The sequence below is a fragment of the Aquarana catesbeiana genome, linkage group LG02, assembly GCF_042186555.1.
Source record: "Aquarana catesbeiana isolate 2022-GZ linkage group LG02, ASM4218655v1, whole genome shotgun sequence".
NCBI classification, from domain to species: domain Eukaryota; kingdom Metazoa; phylum Chordata; class Amphibia; order Anura; family Ranidae; genus Aquarana; species Aquarana catesbeiana.
In genome coordinates, this window is record NC_133325.1 from 415419089 (window position 1) to 415433032 (window position 13944).

The 13944-nt window shown below is 40.1% G+C and overlaps 1 protein-coding gene across 3 annotated transcripts in view; it reads right to left on the reverse strand.

Moving 5' to 3' along the window:
- CSMD2 (CUB and Sushi multiple domains 2) overlaps positions 1–13944 on the reverse strand; it is a 1533565-nt gene that overhangs the window by 1354553 nt on the left and 165068 nt on the right. The gene's annotated exons all lie outside the window — the stretch shown is intronic.

Sequence of the window (13944 nt, forward strand, 5' to 3'; positions counted from 1 at the left end):
GTGTTTTGTATCTTAGGCTTATTGTTCTTTTAGCTGTGATCCATTTGTCCATCAGCTTTGTTGCTACTTTTTTTGAATATATAAACTGTGTATATATATATATATATATATAGATATATATATATATATATATATATAGATATACATCTATATATATATATATATATATATATATATATATATATATATATATAGATGTATATCTATATATATATATATCTATATAGATATATAGATATATATATATATATATATATATATATATATATATCTATATAGATGTATATATATATATCTATATAGATATATATACATCTATATAGATCTATATAGATATTTATATATATCTATATAGATCTATATAGATATATATATATATATATATATATTTAGTGGCAGGGCGAGGCTGTGCCACTGGCTAATATGGCAGTCTGGGACAGGTTTTCTAAAAAAAAACAGGCACACTAATGGTGCTTGTGTGTGCTGGCTTCTTGTGTGTGTTGGGAGCAGAGAGAGGTGCACATCTGCACCGTGCTGTCCAGGACAAGACAGACAGAGACACAAGCCTGTGAGGGACATAGCAGCCAGGAGCTGCAGGATAAGAAACCAGCTGACAAAGGTACAGTGGTTGGTGAACGTGCACTGGGATGTGTTTGATGGTCAGGAGGACCAAAAGTAGTAAGTGAAATCAGTAAAGCTGCAAAGAGAGCCAGGAGGCTGAATACTTTTTAGTTTTTTTGAAGTTTTTTGAAACTGCATGGGCAACTGATATTATGTTTGTGGAACTTTTTCTTTGCCGTTTTAAATAAAAGTGGGCAGAAAAAGCCCTGAAAGGACACTTCTGACATTGTAGCAACTCACTGTTTTGCATTACCAATGAGCTACAAAACCCCCAACTTGCAGCTTGTCACAATATATATATATATATATATATATATATATATATATATATATATATATATATATATATATATATATATATATATATATATATATATATATATTTAGAACCACCATTATCTGTTGTTTTTAAACAACAAATATATTGTGCTTCAGATAAGATGCTTGGATAAGATTCTTATGCTCCGTACACACGGTCGGATTTTCCGACGGAAAATGTGTGATAGGACCTTGTTGTCGGAAATTCCGACCGTGTGTAGGCTCCATCACACATTTTCCATTGGATTTTCTGACACACAAAGTTTGGAAACTCCGATCGTGTGTACACAAATCTGACGGACAAAGTGCCACGCATGCTCAGAATAAATAAAGAGATGAAAGCTATTGGCCACTGCCCCGTTTATAGTCCCGACGTACGTGTTTTACGTCACCGCGTTCGGAACGATCGGATTTTCCGACAACTTTGTGTGACCGTGTGTATGCAAGACAAGTTTGAGCCAACATCCATTGGAAAAAATCCTAGGATTTTGTTGTCGGAATGTCTGAACAAAGTCCGACCGTGTGTACAGGGCATTACATGAGAAGGGACAAAAAATAAAAAAAACATAGAATGTTCCCTGGATGAGTTTTTCATGTTATCTGGGAATGTAGCCAATTTCTTAAAGAGACCCTGTCACCAACGTATAATACATTTTAAGCAAAAGCACATTATATAAAGTATTCTATATACTTACCCATGGTGTTTTTCTATTCCATTAATTGTTTTTATTAAATTGCAATGTGCCTTTGAACTTGCCAGAAAATTTGACTACTCCAGAAAGAGTCAATTCTCAGCTTCCACCCTCCTTGCAGTTCACAGCCTTCTGATCAACTGGCAGTGTCTAATTACTGTCTGTGATGGCCCAACTTCTCCAGCCCTTTCTTCCCCTTGTTACATAACCTTTAATTTATCTTGGGGAGGAAGGAAGTGTCATATAAATTGTTGTTTGAGTGACAGCTCTGAGGCTGTTGATATTACATCCAACATGGCGGTGCCCAGCAGCAGTTTCAGGGCCTTTAAATGTCTACCCAAAGGAGACTTACAGGTAAAAAAAAATCATAATGCAGAGATAAGGTTTATTGCATCAAGAAGAGAAATAAAATGTCTTCATGATTAATAAAAGGAAGATAAAAAATGTGAAGTTTAAAATAATTAAAATACTGATTGGCAGGCTTGGTCAGCGAGTCCTAAAATATTTGATGTCTGGGGGAAGGGGATAGCTTGTAGGGAGGGACACTGACGGAATTATTTATCTTAGTTAATTCACATACTGCATTCTGTTAGTGTACCCAAAACAGAAAGCATTATTAATCATTGTAAACTACTGTAAACATTGCCATGGACACTAGATAACAGTGATCTGTATATCTGTGGGTACCTGCAAATGCTGCAAGCCAGGTGCCATTAGGCACAGACAGCATCTTCTCTTCTTCGTGTGAAGGTCAACTTAGCAAGTTATTGGATACTGTAGTCTGAGGACAGTCAAATGATGCATCCATGACCGTTTGCTAAAGTCTATAGTAGCGTTAGCACGGAAAGGATCTGGCAATTATCTGGCATTTTTCTCACATGTTCGGTTTCTTGCTGGACACATTTATAGAAATGTATGTTTTAACCTTCAGTTATTATTGCTATTATTGTTGTTAATATTATTGCTATCAATTACCATTGCACAAGCATATACAAATTGTTGTACACTGCATTGCACTGCATGCAATATAATATGCATTTTACCACACCTTACCGAAACACATAGGGATTGATTTACTAAAACTGGAGCCTGCAAAATCTGGTGCAACTGTGCAAAGAAACCAATCAGCCTCTGGGTTTTTTTGGCAAAACTTAATTGAACAAGCTGATTCGCTACAATGCACAGCTGCACCAGATTTTGCACTCTCCAGTTTTAGTAAATCAACCCCACTGTATTTGAAGCCAGCAATACCTATTTACATGCAAAGAAGAAGACATCTATAAACAACTCTTACTAATGTTTAAAGTGGAAGAAAAGCCTAACATTAACTTAATTAAAAATAAAACCCTCCCTTCTACTTCTACCTATCCAGCATACCCTGTGCAAAAAAGATATACGTGCTTACTTATTTTTAACCTGCTTTAGTCTAGTCACGTGATCTTGCAGCTCCAGCTTCCCTGTGTCAGTGAGTAGCTGTTGCAGGAGAGAGGATTGAATGGTATCATTGGCTAGGCCATAGGATCTTATGGGTGACATCATGGCTCCCAGAATTAACAGCCATTGTTGAGCACTCCCCTACACAGGGGAGCTAGGGGTGCAGGATCCCTTGACAGGACTGGATTAAAAAAGTAAGTATGCAGATCTTTTTTACACGGGGTATGCAGGATAGGCCGGAGGAGGGGAAGGGAACATTTTTAAGTTAGCTTTACTACCACTTTAGAGAAATATGTCCAGTGACCTATTTGGCAGTTATAAAATAGTCTTATTGTGTATGGGGAGAATGAAAAAAATAATGTGTATTCTAGGGAGCATTTAAAAAGAAACTCTGCAACACATGCACGCTTCCGGTGTTTAGAATTTAAAATCATGTAAATAATGAAGCTGCGGATGGTTCAGAATTAGATTAAATATCAAACAAACCTTACTGATACAGTATCTCAAAAAGATGAGTACACCTCTCACATTTTTTGTAAATATTTTATTAGATATTTTCATGTGACAACACTGAACAAATGACACTTTGTTACAATGTAAAGTAGTGAATGAGCAGCTTCTATAACAGTGTATATTTGCTGTCCACTCAAAATAACTCAAAACACAGCCATTAATGTCTAAACCGCTGGCAACAAAAGTGAGTACACCCCTAAGTGAAAATGTCCAAATTGGCCAAAACATCCACCAGCTCTGTGATATCATCATGGAGGAGTGGAAGAGGACTCCAGTGCCAACCTTTGAAGCTCTGGTGAACTCCATGACCAAGAGGGTTAAGGCAGTGCTGGAAAATAATGATGGCCACACAAAATTGACACTTTGGGCCCAATTTGGACATTTTCACTTGTACTCACTTTTGTTGTCAGCGGTTTAGGCATTAATGGCTGTGTGTTGAGTTATTTTGAGGGGACAGCAATTTTACACTGTTATACAAGCTGTACACTCACTACTTTACATTGTAGCAAAGTGTCATTTCAGTGTTCAGTGTTGTCATATGAAAAGATATAATAAAATATTTACAAAAATGTGAGGGGTGTACTCACTTTTGTGAGATACTGTATATCCTCTTGCCACCCAGGCCAATTCTGACATTTCTCTCCTACATATAAAAATTATAATTTATTTTGCTAGAAAAATACTTAGGACCCCCAAACATTATATATATATATATATATATATATATATATATATATATATATATATATATATATACGTGATCCTGCGCAGCGCAGCCACCCTAAGAATAAGCTAAGGCCCTAGAGAATAAAAGGGTGTTGCATTTTTTTATACCTAACATGTCACGCTTTAAAATTGGGTTTGCTGCAATGGTACCAAACTATGGGATGTTGGTGGAGCGGGGTCAATTTAAAATCATTGTGCAAAACCATTGCACAGAGCACTTTTTTACAACTTTAATTCAGTAAAGATATTCCTTTTTATGTCTTATTTTGTGTAAATGCTAACATTTCCTTGAAGATAATATATAACCAAAGCAAAACAATAAAGTCTTAGGGCCCTTTCACACCGAACGCAGTTGGATGCAGTTGGATGCATTTTGAACTGCTCTCCAACTGCATGGACAGCCCAAAATCAAGGTAATCATATGAGCATAGTTCACATCATTGCAGTGCAGTTCAGCGCAGTTAAAAAAAAGTAGAGCATGCTGCATTTTTCCGCACCACGAATGCAGGTAACGGGCTACAAATGCGCTACAAACGCACCACAAACACGCTTCAAATGCACTGCACCGCAACCCTTTAAGCCAAGAAAGCCAAGCCCAAAAACGTATAGAAAAATGCACTTCAAACACAGTGCTAAATGCAGCATAAAAAGCATGCAAGACGCATTCAAGTCCACCAAGCTCTCATCAAGCACGCTTTAAATGCATACAAACATGCAGTCAAAAACGTCCACTTATGTGCAGTTTCTGGTGTGAATGGGCTCTTACTTTGTGCACCTGTGAACTTGAGAGAGGCTGAGATGCATGTCACCATTGTTCTTATATTCCATTCTTCTTATATATAATAGTGTGCTCCTAACTGCCTGCAGTGAGCTAATAACCCAGTGCTTCTTCTGGACTGAATTCCAAAACAAGTCTTCCCTGCCCTGCCCATATTTCATATACAGTATACCTCTGGTGCACCTTTTAAGGCCTTATGCACACTGGATGTTTTTTCAGGGAAGTTTGGCATTTCCTTTTTTCCTGCCTCTAAATGCCCCTGCATGTTAACCTATGTGTCCATGCACACAGAGGAGTTTGAGACAAGGGCGTTTAGAGGCTGAAAAAAAAGACCACCACCAACGCATCCAAGAACACACTAGGCACACTAGGCACGTTTAGCACTTGAGTGTCAATTCATTCATTTTTCTGCCAAAATGCCGCTGCCAGGAGGCAAGGCATCTAGGAGAGATAGATAAACGTCCAGTGTGCATGAGGCCCTAAATGGTCATAAATTTACTGTACTTAAACCAGAGGGCAAAGGGCGTCAGAGAGACCCTATGGCCCTCATGGATCAGGTGCCATTTTGAGCAGTGGTTCTGAAAGCCCTATTTCTATGCTGGTGCATTAATGTACTACAGAAAATTATTTCAGTATTGCTGCAAGGCATTACACTTTTTTCTTCAGCCTGATCTGATAAATGTCCACCAATATGCAATAATGAAGTTGTGAAAGAAACGTTCAAGCGTTAACTATAAAGTAAATGACTCTTGCAAGAATACTTATTTACGTAATTAGCTTTGATTTACATAATCCATCTTTAGCCACTGTCTTGCCCAGGTCTCTACCAATAGATTAAATAGGTCATTATTCAGTGTGTGGGCTGAAATGTTTTATCCATTTAGATCTCTCGTTTACACATACTAAATATGTTTCAGCCACCATTTTGAAACAAATCATCTTTGATATAAATAACTTTCCATCTAGATTAGTGATACAATTTGAATTAGGTCCTTAGTCATATAAGCAAAATAACATACATAAGAAAAATATGTGCCAATTCCCATGTCTCATCCATCTCATTGTAATCACCGTGCCTAATTTTACAATGCATGCAGAGAACTGCTGCTTAATGCTGCCCTGGTAGATAGAAAGAATCTATTTGCTTGAGTTGGGTTTCCATTGGGCGGAGGTGGAATACACATGGGAACTGCAAGTTCTTTCATCTATCTAACTCTTGTTAGAAAACAAGTGGGGGAGGTCTCTGATGGTCTGCATAACTCTTCTGTTTTGTACTGTCTGGTAATATAACGACGTTGTCAATAGTCATTAACCTATTAGAAAACAGTCATTTATACTAGGCATTGAGTATCTATGGTGTGGGTGTATGACACATGAATATACGGCACCACATCCCTTTAATAGTAATTCAAGCACAAAAATATGTAGATGGGATTTTTTAGGGTGCTACAATTAATAAATATAATATCTAAACACAACAGGTTAAAAAATTCAACATTTTATTGATTACAATATTAAAAGCCATTTGGATTAAAATATAAACACATTGTTTACCAGGTCATTGATACGCTTATATTTGCAGCAGTGTAACAGTGTAAGCTCCCAACATGTTTGACATTAGGCGAAACTCATTGGGCGAAACGTGTTGGGAGCTTAAACTGTTACATCGCCGCAAATATAAGAGCATCAATGATCATGTAAACAATGTGTTTATATTTTAATCCAGCTTTTAATATTGTAACCAATAAAATGTTGGATTTTTAATCTGTGTTCAGATATTATATTTATAAATTATAGCACCCTAAAAATCCCATCTACATATTCTTGTGCTTGAAATAGTCATTTATACTAGCAAACAGAGTCATAGTCCCATGCAATGGGAGCTCCCTTAGCCAACAAAAACATTAACCTGCCTGTTTAGTAGACAATGAAATATTTTTGTAGGTTTAACATTTTGGACCACTCAGTTTTGTAGGAATGCTATGTGCTGACTCGCAGCAACTTTCAGGTATAAAAAAAAGCTTGGGGAAAGATCAAGATCGTTAGTATTTTATTAAGGGGACCCTGTCAACAATTTAAAAACCGCAGGTAAAAGTACAGAAAACTAAATAAATATTTTACTTTCAGTGTTTCTGTGCCATAAATATTTTTTTCCTCACTTGCAACAGGCCTTTAGGTAGCATGCACATGGAGATTTTGAGGCTGCAAAGTCATCTAGCATAAATTCTCTAGGACTTTCCCATGCTAGGAAAGCCACAGGTACCATGTGCAGCTACCGACACAAGTAAATGGCTGTAAGCAGCCATTATGGCTTATGCATCGGTGTTTGTGCATGCGCATACAATGTATTTCACTAAACACGAAAGTGGTGCATTCTGGGAAATGCACAGTATGCGCATTTAAATGCTGTCGCGCTAACCTTCAGGCTGGGTTCACACCGCAGCATGCAGGGGCTCACAGCAGGAGTCCGGTGCATCTCCATTCACCGTTTCAGGTCTGATTTCAGCCTGTATTTTTGGCTGAATTCGGACCTGAAACGGACCAAAAGATGCACAGGGCTCGTGTGCAAATTGCATCGGAGCCGCTGCTGAGATGTGTGAACCGGCTTCATAGAGAGCCGGTCACAATCTCCTGCTGTGTGAATTGGATGCGGTGAAATCCACATCCAATTCGCACTAGTGTGAACCCAGCCTTAGTGTTTACACAAGAACAGCCGCTTACAGCTATTTATTTGTATGGGCGGCTGTACGCAGCACTTGCAGATTCCTGGATGCAGGAGGATGCTGGAGATTTTACACTGGAATACTAAAGAGGAAGAAAAAAATGACCACAGGAAGAGTCAATTCCCTAGCACAGCCAAAGTTCATCCTCTCTCCTTCCATTTCAGCCTTTTTTTGGGAGTGCCTATTTACTGTCCGTGCTGGGCTGTCCCTCCTCCCCCTTACTCTCCTGTTTACCTCTATAACCTTTTATGTAGCTTCTGTGGAAGAATTGAAGAAAAATACTATAGCCACTTGCTGACCATCCCATAGCAGATTTACATCTACAGGGTGGCTGCGCTGCGCAGGATCACGTATATATATATATATATATATATATATATATATATATATATATATATGATCCTGCATTCCCGGGTATGGGGCAGGCATGCACGCCACCAGAGGCTTGTTCCTGCAGTGCTTGTGCACAGACCCGATCACCATCACCCTGTGATCGCTCGTTACACAGGCAGAACGGCAGTCTGCCTATGTAAATAAGGCAGATTCCAGTTCTGTCAGTATGGAAGGCACTGATCCTGTGTTCCTGCAAAGGAACACAGATCTTTGCCTTCCACTAGTACAAGCACCTCCTCCACAGTAGTAACACACTGGTCAGGCACTCATTTAACCCTTTGATTGCGCCTGATGCCAGTGTCATTAGTAAAGTGACAGTGCATATTTTTAGCACTGATCACTGTATTGGTGTCACTGGTTTCCAAAAAGTGTCAAAGTGTCAGTTAGGTGTACGATTTGCCCGCCACAATATTGCAGTCTTGCTATAAGTCACTAATCGCCGCCATTGCTAGTAAAAAAATACAAAATAAATTAAAAAATCCACAAATATATCCCATACTTTGTAGATGCTATAACTTTTGCGCGAAACAATCAATATATGCTTCTTAGGATTTTCTTTACAAAAAATATGTAGCAGAATACATATTGGGCAAGATGGATGAAGAAATTATAATTTTTACATTTTTTTATTGGATAGGTTTTATAGCAGAAAGTAAAAAAAGATTTTTTTTAAAAAATTGGCGGTTTTTGTTTATAGTGCAAAAAATAAAAACCACAGAGGGGATCAAATACCACCAAAATAAAGCTCCATTTGTGGGGATAAAAGGACATACATTTTATTTTAGTACAGTGTCACACAACAATGCAATTGTCAGTTAAAGTAACACAGTACCATATCGCAAAAAATGGCCTGGTCAGGAAGGGGATAAATTTTCCAGAGGTCAAGTGGTTAAAGTATCACTTGAGCTGCAGCTCCTAATCTGCTGGGGCTGCTAATATTGCACCCACCAGCATTGTCAGGCTTTCACTATCTAAGAAATTACTCACACTGAGCATGGTTGATCCTGTCCTCATACAACTGTCTTTCCTCCTCACTCTCCCACTAGACTGTGCATATAGTGTGCTTTAAGGAAGTGTTCCCGGGCATGCCTGCATCATCAACTCTGTCAGCCAGACTACAATGATTCTCACTTGCATGCTCAGTGGATGCTCAGTGATCTATGAGAGTTCTGTGCTTGGGTATGGTTTGCATAAACACTGAAGCACAGATAACACGAACTGTGCCCCAGACTCCCCTTCTAAGTGGTCCCAAGGTACAGTTCAGAGCACCGTGCCCAGGCACAGTTAAAACACGTAGTGTGAGTACACCCTATCACGCATTAACCACTTGCCTACCATATAACTTACAAGGCAAGGCAGCTCTCCTGTGCCAGATCATATACTAGGTACGTGATCAGTGTTGGCCCGTGCATCGTGGGTGTACGGGCGCTGCTCCCTCTACCACCACCGCCGCCCTCCCTATCCTATAGAGTGATGGGGGGTGTGTTTTTTGAGGGTCATGATTAGACCCGGAGGCTCTAGTAGGCTTAAAAAAAGGGTGGGCTTGGGGAGCAGAGCACTGCGTCCCGATCCCACCTAGTTGTGTGAGAATAGCAGGTGTGAGACCTGTTTCCTGATTGGCCAAAACATCAGGTGATCCTATTGGACGCCTGATGTGGAGCCAGGGAGGAAGCCGCTGGAGCCAGAGAGGAAGCCCGCCACCCTGGAGCTGCTGCCCAGACCCCGGCACCTGCACCTGCTAGCCTGGAGCTGCTGCCGGGACCCCACACCCACTAGCCTGGAGCTGCTGCTCAGACCCTGCATTTTCTTTCCCTGGAAAGAAAATCCATGACTTCCCTTAGTAAAAGCACCACACACAGTACACAAAACACTGGCTAGGCACACATTTAACCCTTTTATCACCCTATGTTTAATCCGACGGGACTTCCGATCGTGTGTACGCGACATTATGCTTATTTGAAAAAATAATGGGTTGTGCTGTACTGTATGTAGCAACCAGTCTCTTAAATGCATGAATTCTGCCACAGCATAGTTGTGCTTAGCTAAGAGAATTTCCATGCTGCTGTATAGTTTTCTCCATAAGACACCACTGGTTTTGACTTTCATAGCTGTTTTTTGTTTTTGCAGAACATGTAAAGTGTCTAAAAAATGACTGGTGTAGTTTAGTCTTTAAGCTGATTAACTTCAGAAATGTGGATTAAACAAACACAGACTATGGACCTCATTTATCAGTGTCTGAAAAGAAACTGTTATTCAGTAGCAACAAATCACTTCCAACTGGCATGTTTCCAGGGCAGGTTTGAAGTGAAGGGAAAAATCTGAGGAGAAATGTCACGCAGAATTCCACAACACGCTTTTTTCAGTATAGTTCAAGTGGGAAACAGACTGTTTTTTTTTTTTTTTTTTTATATAAAAATAGCCTAAGTTCATAATACTAAGCTAGTGATCCTGAAATAACATGAAAAAGAATAAAATGACCTACACATGTATTTAGTTAGGATTTCTGACAGTGGATATGCTAATAGGTAGCTTTCTCACAGGACTCAAAACTTCTGTAAGTGTTCTGATCCTCAAAGCCAGCTCAAAGAGACCTTGCATATTTTACAATATTTCCATAGAGACTCCATAGATGGCCTCTAACTCTCGGTGAGGCCAAGTTCCCACTAAGTGCTAGTTCACACCAGACGCAGTTCTGTTCAGTTCTGTGTGCTTTTTTCTGCACAAAATGCATGCACAGTGTTTTCCATGTACTCCAATGGCTCTAGTTCACACCATGCAGTCAGTTTCTGGTCAGATTCTGCCCCGGAAATTGACCGGAAACTGACTGCATGGTGTGAACTAGAGCCATTGGAATACATGGAAAACACTGTGCATGCATTTTTAGCGCAGAAAAAAAGCACACGGAACTGAATGGAACTGCATCTGGTGTGAACTGGCCCTAAGAGCAGGAGTGGAGGAATGATAGCATATAACTGTGGCAGGCAATCACTCAGTTTGAGAAAAACAGTAACCCCCCCCAACATTGCATTAGTAAAAAGGTCAGATTTGAGCAGTGGCAGCCTGTCCATACACGACCCCCCTAATCCATGCACCATGCACCTAATCTACATAAAGGGTGCCTGACGCATGGATTCCAATGTTTTTTGTTTTTTTTCGAAGCACATGATTAGAGCCAGAGGCTCTAATTTTTTTTTTAATCAAATACTTCTTTATAGATTTTTTCATTATACACAAAAACTCAAATACACACAAAACATTCCCCCAAATACCCCCACACAAATACAACTCTCCAAAGGAAAGGAAAGAAAAAAAAAAAGATTCATATTATTTCCATATTTGCGCTCACCATTCTCCTTCTTCTAGTCTTTGTTCAAATTCCTCCATCACATTATTATTATGCGGCTCAAATTGGCTTAAAAAAGGGTGGGCTGAGCCCACCCAGTTGTGTGGCAAAAGCGAATTGATATTCGCTATTGTCTTCCCGATTCTCCTCCTGGGCAATGAAGAAGCGGGTTCTGAGACCGGATTGGCTGAAAGGAGAAGTGACCATATTGGCCGTCAAGGAGGAAGCAGAGGAGGAGGAGACACAGGTGAAGCCGCCAAGGAGGAGGAGATGCAGGAAGGATGTGAAGCTGCCCGCGACCTAGATGGGGTAAGTGCGGGGCTGGTGGGCGGACGAGTGAGCGCTGTGGGTGGGGGGGGTCGACTGACCGGGGAGGGTGGCGGGTGGTTTGTTTGCTGCCCCCCCTCCAAAATGGAGCACCAGCCACCACTGGCTTTGAGTATGTAGGCAACTTACAAGATAACCCACTTGGTGACTAGGGACAAAATAAGGACAAATCTAATCAGCTCTTCAGCTCTGTGTCCGAAATGAGGGTAGTAATGCCACAGCCCCAAATGAACCACAATGGCTTAAAGCTGATATGGCCCAGAAACAGACAAAAAAAGGTGAATAAAACACCAGTACCAGATGTCTTTAAAATGTTAAGCTCTTTTGCTTCAAAGCCATTTTTTACAATTTTCAGAGACACTTTATGACTGGCTTGGTATAAATGGACTGGTGCAAGGCCCATGTGAAGCCTATATTTAAAGACAAACTCCATGTTTATTTTCACTAACCAATTGGCACCAGCCCCACGCAAATATGTGGCCTCTCAGAGGGTGGGCCTTGGCACGAGTGGCCGCATATTTGCGTGCATTAGTGTAAATACAACTGCACGCTCCGGGCACAGTTACTGATGGCTAAAGGAAAGTTCCCGATCGCTACTTGCTATTGGAAGCTTTCCGATTATGTGACCGCTGTGACATTCAATCATGGCCGTCACATGATCCTAAACCCCACCCAGCCTCCTGGCATCCTAAACCCCTTAAAGGGACGGGAGGCACGGGCTCAAGGGGGTAAATAGCTTTTTTTGGGCAAAGCTGACACTATAGATGTACCTGTTGTTAGTGCTATACAAACTGAATGCAGCATCAGCTACATACAGTATACACCATTGTGTGTTGCAGCAGTACGGAGACTTCCCTTTCTTGGAACAAAATAGAGTCAGGTTGAGTGCTGCTCAGCCATTCACAGGAAGCTTATCCTAAATAATTTGTTTGGACAAAGATGTCCCAAATAAACTATTTCCTTTACTAATAAATTCACCCATTTTCAATGCTGTATAAACTGTATTTATAAACTATATAAAGTATACACCACTGTGTTCTAGCCTGAGTAAAGGAAATAGTTTGTTTGTAACATCTTGGCCCAAATAAACTACTTTAAAGGATAAGTTCATCTTTGGTAACATGTTACATGTTACACCCATGTTTAAGGTGGAACTTATAACATGTTACCAAAGATCACCTGTCTGCGCCTCTCCAATCCCCTGCTGTGACAGCAGGCGGGGGATCTTCTCCCCGCACCCGCTGTAAAAATGTAAAAAGAGCATGGCCATGGATAAGTTCAGCTTTGGTAATATATTACACCCATATTTAGGGTGTAATTTGTAACATATTACTGAAAAGCACCTGTCTGTGCCCTTCTAATCCTCCCGCTGTGAAAGAATGAACTAGAACTACTGCCTGCCACAGTGGCAGACAGCTTGTAGTTCTCAATAAACTTCAAGGGCGCTCGTAAGTGCTCTCATAGTTCAATGATCTCCCTGCTCTCTAGTAACTGTCTGCCTATATGGGAGGGATTGGCAGACAGCTACAATGAGGTTCTGCAGGAACCTGACATTGCACCTATGATCTTCTGATCGCAGGTGCAATGCTCTACAGGTTCCAGAGAAATAAATGCACACTTTTATCTGTAAAAATATGTAAATTAAAAAAAAAAAGCATGGAGTTAGGCTTTAAGAAGGGGTCAAATCTTTGCTAAGTAACTTCTATAGTCAGGAAGATATTTAGGATCTTGATAAAGGACAACATGGAAAAGAAACGCTTATTATGGGGCATTTCTTAGGAAAGAACATGTAAACGCCTAAAAATCCCACACAAATAACACATTAAGCACTAAGGGCTTGTTCACACTTGACTACATTTCTAACGCTTAACAAATGTTCCTGTAGCATTAGTATGGGCCTTAGACTGGTGTCAGTGAGCTTTAGTATGGGCCTTAGATTGTAAATTTATGAAGGATTCACTGGGAAATTTACCCAAAGAATAATTTACTGATGTTTGCCTAATTAAGTTTTTACAGCATGCAGCTGGCAATCCACAGTCACACTCACTCTATTTACAATAGGAGGCAAGGCAAATA